The following is a 7364-nucleotide window of genomic DNA, read 5'->3' as shown; positions in this document are numbered from 1 at the left end:
CGGGGCACGGGGCCGGGGGGCACTGGGCACCCCCTCCTCTGCTCCACACCCCCGGCACGGGGGAACCCCAGGAACCCCCAGGAGAGAGCATGGCCTGGAGCTGGGAGCCTCCTGCTGCGGGGTCTGGGGTCTCTGCACCCCCAGGAGAGGACTGGGGACAAGGGGGGGGCTCTGCTTCGTTGGGTTTGATGCCTCAAAAAGCTGCTGAGGAGGGGACATCTCTGGGAGGGGACATCTCTGGGAGGGGACATCTCTGGGAGGGGACACGTTGGGATGGAGTGTCTCTGGGATGGGCCATCTCTGGGAGGGGACATCCCTGACCCCCTCCCCGGTTCCTCTGGAGGAGCAGAGGGGTGTGACTGTGCCCCAGCAGCTGCGTGTGACAATGACAGTGTGGCACACAGTGGCTGCGTGTGACAATGACAGTGTGGCACACAGTGGCTGCGTGTGACAATGCCTGTGTCCTGCGCCCCTGGGGTGGGAGCAGAGCCCCCTCCCCATCGCTGACAGCTCCAGCTGAGGCTGAGGCTGATCCCAGGGTGATCCCAGGGTGATCCCAGGGTGACCCCAAGGTGATCCCAGGGTGATCCCAGCCCTGGCTGCTCCAGGGTGATCCCAGGGTGACCCCAGGGCAATCCCAGGGTGATCCCAAGGTGATCCCAGGGTGATCCCAGCCCCAGCTCCTCCAGGGTGATCCCAGGGCAATCCCAGGGCGATCCCAGGGTGATCCCAGGGTGATCCCAGGCTGCTCCAGCTGTTGGAAACCCCAGCAGGGACAAACCCAGTGGGGCTGCTCCACCTCCCGCTGCTCCTGAGCCCAGCACTTGATCCTTTCCCAGCCCTTGATCCTTTCCCAGCCCTTGATCCTTTCCCAGCCCTTGATCCTTTCCCAGCACTTGATCCTTTCCCAACTCTTGAGCCTTTCCCAGCCTTCCCATGGACATCCCCACCCTTTTCCATGGAGCCCCTCCTGCCTGGAGCCCTGCAGCTCCCGGGGGCACCAGCAGCTCTCCCATCACTAAAAGCTGCAGGCTTCGGGACAGGCAGGGGCCCTGCTCCCCTCCTGCCCCAGTTGGGCTCCCTGGCTCTTACTGGGAGGCACTGGAGCTGCAGCCCAGCCCTGGGGCAGCTCCGTGCAGGACCAGGCTGCGCTGGGCAGGGGCTTGTCCTGGTCCTGCTGAGTGATTTTAGGGTGAGGAGGGGAGCAAGCTCCTCTCTCCCATCCCAAACCTTCCTGGTTTTTGCAAATCCAAGCTGGCTGTTCCCTGTCCTGCCCAAGCTGCAGGTGAAGATTCCCTCCCTTTTCTCCCCCTGCAGCTGCCCAGGCTTAGCAGGACCAGCCTGGATTTTTTAAAACTCCCATTTCTCCTGTCCCTGCTTCTTTTTTAACAGAATCACCAACTTTTCAGCCTGTTTTCACATCTGAGCTTGTCATTTTCCTCCTGGCTGTCCCTGCAGGATCCCTTTTCCCTGATGGGATTGCTCTGGGCTGTACCTAAGAGAAAAAGCATTAAAATATTTGCTGTATTATTCCCACTCCTGCTCGGCTGTGCTTGCCCCATGCAGGGCAGCACAACTTGGCCACAGCTCAGGTTTTGTGCCCATAATTCAGGATTTGTGGCCACAGACCAGGTTTTGTGGCCACAGACCAGGTTTTGTGGCCATAACTCAGGTTTTGTGGCCACAATTCAGGTTTTGTGGCCACAACTCAGGTTTTGTGGCCATAATTCAGGTTTTGTGGCCACAATTCAGGTTTTGTGGCCACAGCCCAGGTCTTGTGGCCACAATTCAGGTTTTATGGCCAAAATTCAGGTTTTGAGGCCACAATTCAGGTTTTGTGGCCACAGACCAGGTTTTGTGGCCATAACTCAGGTTTCGTGGGCACAACTCAGGTTTTGTGGCCATAATTCAGGATTTGTGGCCACAATTCAGGATTTGTGGCCACAATTCAGGTTTTGTGGCCCCTCCTGGCTCACCTGAGCCCCCCTGGCTGCTTTGTCCCCTTGCAGGTTCGTTTCTCCACCCAAAATTCCCGTTCCCATCGTGCCCCCTCTTCTCCCAGCTCGGGAGGAGTTTAAGCTCGAGTTTAAAGTGGAGTTTGAAGCCCTGGCTCTGCTCTGGACCAGTTTAACCAGCACGGTTCAGGCTCCCCCTCGCCTCCCCAGCTGCTTTTTGGGTGCAAACGCCACCAGATGGAGCCTTTTGGCCACGATGGGTACGAGCCACCGCTGCTTATTTCCCTTTTTTTTCAGCCCCTTGATCGACAAATCACCGTCGGTTCTCTGCTTGGGTTGTGTCCAGCAGGACTTGGGGAAAAAAAGAAAAAAAGGAAAAAAAAAATCAGTGCATCAGCTTTAATTCACTACTTCAGACGCACTCCTGGAACCTCAGCAGATCAGGGAGAGCTTTTGCTGCTCGTTCATTTTCATTTCCCAGCTAAAGGTTCCCCTTGCAGCTGTGAGGCCATAAAGGATGTTTTTCAGATTTATGGGAAAGGATTGAGCCTCTGTGAGGTCCAGGACAGAGGGGAGAACTCTTCAATAGGTGCTGTACAAAGGAAAAATTCCATTTTTATCCGTTTTTCTCAGGGGATTTGCAGAGGGAGGAGCCTCTCAGGATTTCAGTGCCTCTCCTCCCTCTGCTCTCAGCTGTCCCAAGTTTCTTGGGTGGAAAAAAGCTTGAATTGGGGCTGTGGCAGTGCTGGACTGGGGCTGTGCCCCAGCCCCGCGTGGCCACAGCCCCGCTGCCCCTGCCAGCCCAAAGCAGGGAAGGGAAAAGGCACCTGGAGGGATTTCTGGTGCTGCCCAGGAGGGGAATGCAGGACCCAGAGACGGGGAAATTCTCCTGGGCTGGCAGGAGGAATTCACCCAGGAGGAATTATCCAGGAGGAATTATCCAGGAGAAATTATCCAGGGGAATTATCCAGGAGGATTAATCCAGGAGGAATTCACCCAGGAGGAATTATCCAGGAGGATTCTTCCAGGAGGATTCATCCATGAGGAATCATCCAGGATTAATCCAGGAGGAATTCATCCAGGAGGATTAATCCAGGAGGAATTCACCCAGGATGAATTATCCAGGAGGAATTATCCAGGGGAATTCATCCAGGAGGAATGATCCAGGAGGATTAATCCAGAAGGATTCACCCAGGGGGATTCATCTAGGGAGATTCATCCAGGAGGAATTATCCAGGATTAATCCAGGAGAATTTATCCAGGAGGATTAATCCAGAAGGATTCTTCCAGGAGGATTCATCCACGAGGAATCATCCTGGATTAATCCAGGAGAATTTATCCAGGAGGATTAATCCAGGAGGAATTCACCCAGGAGGATTCCTCCAGGAGAATTTATCCAGGAGGAATTCACCCAGGAGGAATTATCCAGGATTAATACAGGAGGATTCCTCCAGGAGAATTTATCCAGGAGGAATTCATCCCAGAGGTTAGGGTAGTGCATGGAAAAGGGGTGAGATCCCAAAGGAGTTTCATTTCCTCCTCTCGAGTCGATTTTTCCTCCTCCTGAGCCTCTTTTTACACCTTTTGAGCCTGGTTTTTACCCGGATTGAGCCGATTTGAGGGCGGGTTTGGATCCCACCCTCTCCCTGCTGGATGCAGGGTCTGTCCCAGCTCCTGGGGGTCAGAGCCAGCGCTGCATCCCGAGCCACCCCCGGCCACCCCCGGCCACCCCCGGCCACCCCCGGCCACCCCCGGCCACCCAGCCACCCCTGGCCCAGGGCTCGGTGAATGTCCCCTCCTGACCCATGCTGGCACTGCCACCTCTGCTCCTCCCCTGCCCTTCTGGCCCCCAGGGCACAAAGGGACACTTGCTGCTGGCCCCCAGGGCACGAAGGGACATTTTTTGGTGGCTCTGGGAGGGTGGGACAAGGACACCAAGCTGTTTTTCCACGGGGAGAAGACGGGAGATGCTCAGCTCCTCCGTGGGCGAGCGGGGAGGAGCGACCTGCAGGTCACCTTTGCACTGTGGGACACGGTGGGGTGGCTTTGACCTGCAAAAAACAAACCAAACCAAACCAAAAAACAAACCCGACCCGTTTGTTTTTTATACAAATAATCTGTTTTTAAATGATATAATATATAAAAATATGTATCTGTGTCAAAATAAAAATGGTACAGTGAGTGCAAACTCACCTGGCTGCGTGCAGGGTTTGCTTCCAGAAGCTTCCAGGAGCTTTGTTCACTCCACGAGCTCTGCAGCCTCAGCTGCTGCCTTAATTTCAGGATCCCAGGGCTCCTTTAGGAAATTGGGATGGAAGATTTTGGGGGTGGAAAAGGGGAAATTGGGATGGAAGATTTTGGGGTTGGAAAAGGGGAAATTGGGATGGATGATGGTGCTTTTCGACTCTAAACCAACCCGTGAGTGCCAACATCACCAAGAACATGGAGGTGAGGAAGGAGAAAGAGGGAGGACAGGGCAGGCCCAAATCCCAAATCCATCTTAAACCCTCTGACCCCCATGTACAAAACCAAAACCCCCTGTACAGCACTCAAAAATTCTTCCCTCTACTTTGTGACTACTTCTACTCTAATATCTAAACTTTTGTCACTTCTTGTTCTTCCTGCAAGGTTGGTAACTCATTCCATGGCTCAAACCCAAAATCACAGCTGTTTCCAGCTGTGCCAGGGTCTCAAATGCTTCTGACCAGGGCCTGGAACATCCAAAAATGTCTGAGGGACGTTTTGAGTTCCAGCAGGATCTGGGGGCTGCCCCAGGGGGTGGCTCTGCTGTCCCCAGCCCAGCTGTCCCCCCTGTCCCCATGCCCAGGGCAGTGCCAGCGCCCCAGGGGTCCCTGGCTTGGGTTTCGGGATGCCAGGGGGGGTGGGACAGGATTCCTGCCAGGATGGTCGGGAGCAGCCGGAGCTGAGCCCTGTTCCTGCAGAATTAATCCCTGGGAATGTGCTGGGAGCAGAGAGAGAGGGAGGCTCTGCAAAAATTCTGCAGGAGGAGCAGGGGGGGCTCAGGCTTTCCACAGAACCCGCCAGGAGCAGAATCCAAAGAGTTTTTTTGGATATTTCCCCCCTCCCAGGCCCTGGGGGTTATAAAGAACCTCCCCCAGCTCTGCCACTTTGGGATCTCCCCCAAGGATTCCCAGAGCTGCCCCTGGGAGAGCAAAGGGTGAATTTAAAGGGAGGAGAAATGGCCCAAATTAAAGAGGCAGCTGCTCCCCTAATCCACTTTGTGCCCTGCCCCAAACCCAGATCCCGCTCCTAATTAAATACCAAAAAAAAAAAAATAATTAAGGCCACACCATCAGTGCAGTGTTTGCCTTTGGCCATTCAGATTTGGGATCGAGCCCAAAGCAGAACCCAGGATCTGGTGCCAGGGTAGATCTGGAGCTGGAATTTCGGTCAAGTGTCCCCAAAACTGGGTCACACCCCAAAACCCCCGAGTTTTGTGGGAATAAAAGCTTCCATACTCCAAAACCCTCAAGTTTTGTGGGAATAAAGTTCTTTCAAACCCTAAAACACCCAAATTTCATGAGAAGGAAGCTTTTTCAAACTCCAAAATACCAGAGTTTTGTGGCAATAACACTCTTAAACCACCAAATCCCCCAGTTTTTGTGGGAATAAAGATTTTCATATTCCAAAACTCCCAAGTTTTGTGGGAATAAAGATTTCCAAACTTAAAATCCCTCAGTTTTTGTGAGAATAAAGATTTCCATACTCCAAAACACCCAAGTTTTGTGGGAATAAAGGTTTCCATACTCCAAAACCCAAGGTTTTGTGTGAATAAAGATTTCCATACTCCAAAACACCCAAGTTTTGTGGGAATAAAGATTTCCATGCACTAAAACCCCCAAGTTTTGTGGGAATAAAGATTTCCAAACTCCAAAACCCCCAAATTTTGTGGGAATAAAGGATTTCCTAGGTAATTTCCAGGGCACAAAGTGAAAGGGACTGAGGAAGGCCATGGAATAGAGATGACGTTGTTGAGAGGCAGATTGAACTAAAAATAAGTTTTAAAAAATAAGTTAAAAATAAGCCTTAATAAGTTTGAAAGGGTGGCTTGGCAAAAAGACCAGATATTTTAGAGAATTAGAACTGCAAAAGGTGCATTGTAGTAGGACTACGCGGGGTGCAAACATCGGTGATTGGTGACAGAGGTAAGAACAGCATCGTTCTCACCTCTAACAAAAATAAAAGTGACATAAAAAGAGCCGGGGCCGCTGGAATTCGCTCCTGCGGGCAGATAAGGGCGAGTCCCGGCGCGGCGTTATCACCGGAGGCAGCTCCTGCCGGCCCCTCCAGCTCCCTCCAGCCACTTTCTGTCCCCTCCTGTCCCCTCCTGTCCCCTCCTGTCCCCTCCTGTCCCTTCCAGACAGCTCCAACCCCCTTTCCATCCCCCTTTCCATCCCTCATTCTCCATCCCTCCTTTTCCATCCCTCATTTTCCATCCCCCTTTTCCATCCCTCATTCTCCATCCCTCCTTTTCCATCCCCCTTTTCCATCCCCCTTTTCCATCCCTCATTCTCCATCCCTCCCTTTCCATTTCCCCTTTTCCATTTCCCCTTTTCCATTTCCCCTTTTCCATTTCCCCTTTTCCATTTCCCCTTTTCCACCCCCCCTTTTCCATCTCCCCTTTTCCATCCCTCCTTTTCCATCCCTCATTTTCCATCCCTCCTTTTCCATCCCTCCTTTTCCATCTCCCCTTTTCCACCCCCCTTTTCCACCCCCCCTTTTCCACCCCCCCTTTTCCATCTCCCCCTTTTCCATCCCTCATTTTCCATCTCCCCTTTTCCATCCCTCATTTTCCATCCCTCATTTTCCATCCCATTTTCCATCCCCCTTTTCATCTCCCCCTTTTCCATCCCATTTTCAATCCCCCCTTTCCATCTCTCCCCATCCTCCCTTTCCATCCAAAAAAAAACCCCAAAAACCCAAAACCCCCAAAAAACAACAACAAAAAACCCACCAAAAATTTTTAAAAACCAACCAAACTAAACCACAAAAAAAACCAAAAAAAAGTATGGCGGTAAAAAAGAAAAGCTTTGGTTTGATTTTTAATTTTTATTTCAGTACAGCACAAGGAAATGCCGCAGTGTCGGGGCTGGCAGGTCGCAGGATGGCCACAGGGTCCCCTGGCACGTCCTTGGTGGCAGCCGGGCGCGTCCCCATCCCTGCCCGGGCTTTTATTGCCGCTGTAAATCAGGGGAGCTCCGCCGGCTCTGCGGATTTATGCCAGCGGCTGACCCGGCATCTCTATTTTCAAATCGAGGGCGGATTGAAATATGCTGCTTTTCAATAATATATTCAGGTTAACAGGGACTTTCTAGTTGAGCAATTAATCTTGCAGGGAGCCGGCACCTCCGGGGAGACGTGCGGGGGTTGCTAAGAGAGGAGGAAAAC

The sequence above is a fragment of the Lonchura striata genome, chromosome 30 (genome assembly GCF_046129695.1).
Source record: "Lonchura striata isolate bLonStr1 chromosome 30, bLonStr1.mat, whole genome shotgun sequence".
In the NCBI taxonomy this organism is placed as follows: domain Eukaryota; kingdom Metazoa; phylum Chordata; class Aves; order Passeriformes; family Estrildidae; genus Lonchura; species Lonchura striata.
Note: the sequence above shows the minus strand (reverse complement) of the source record.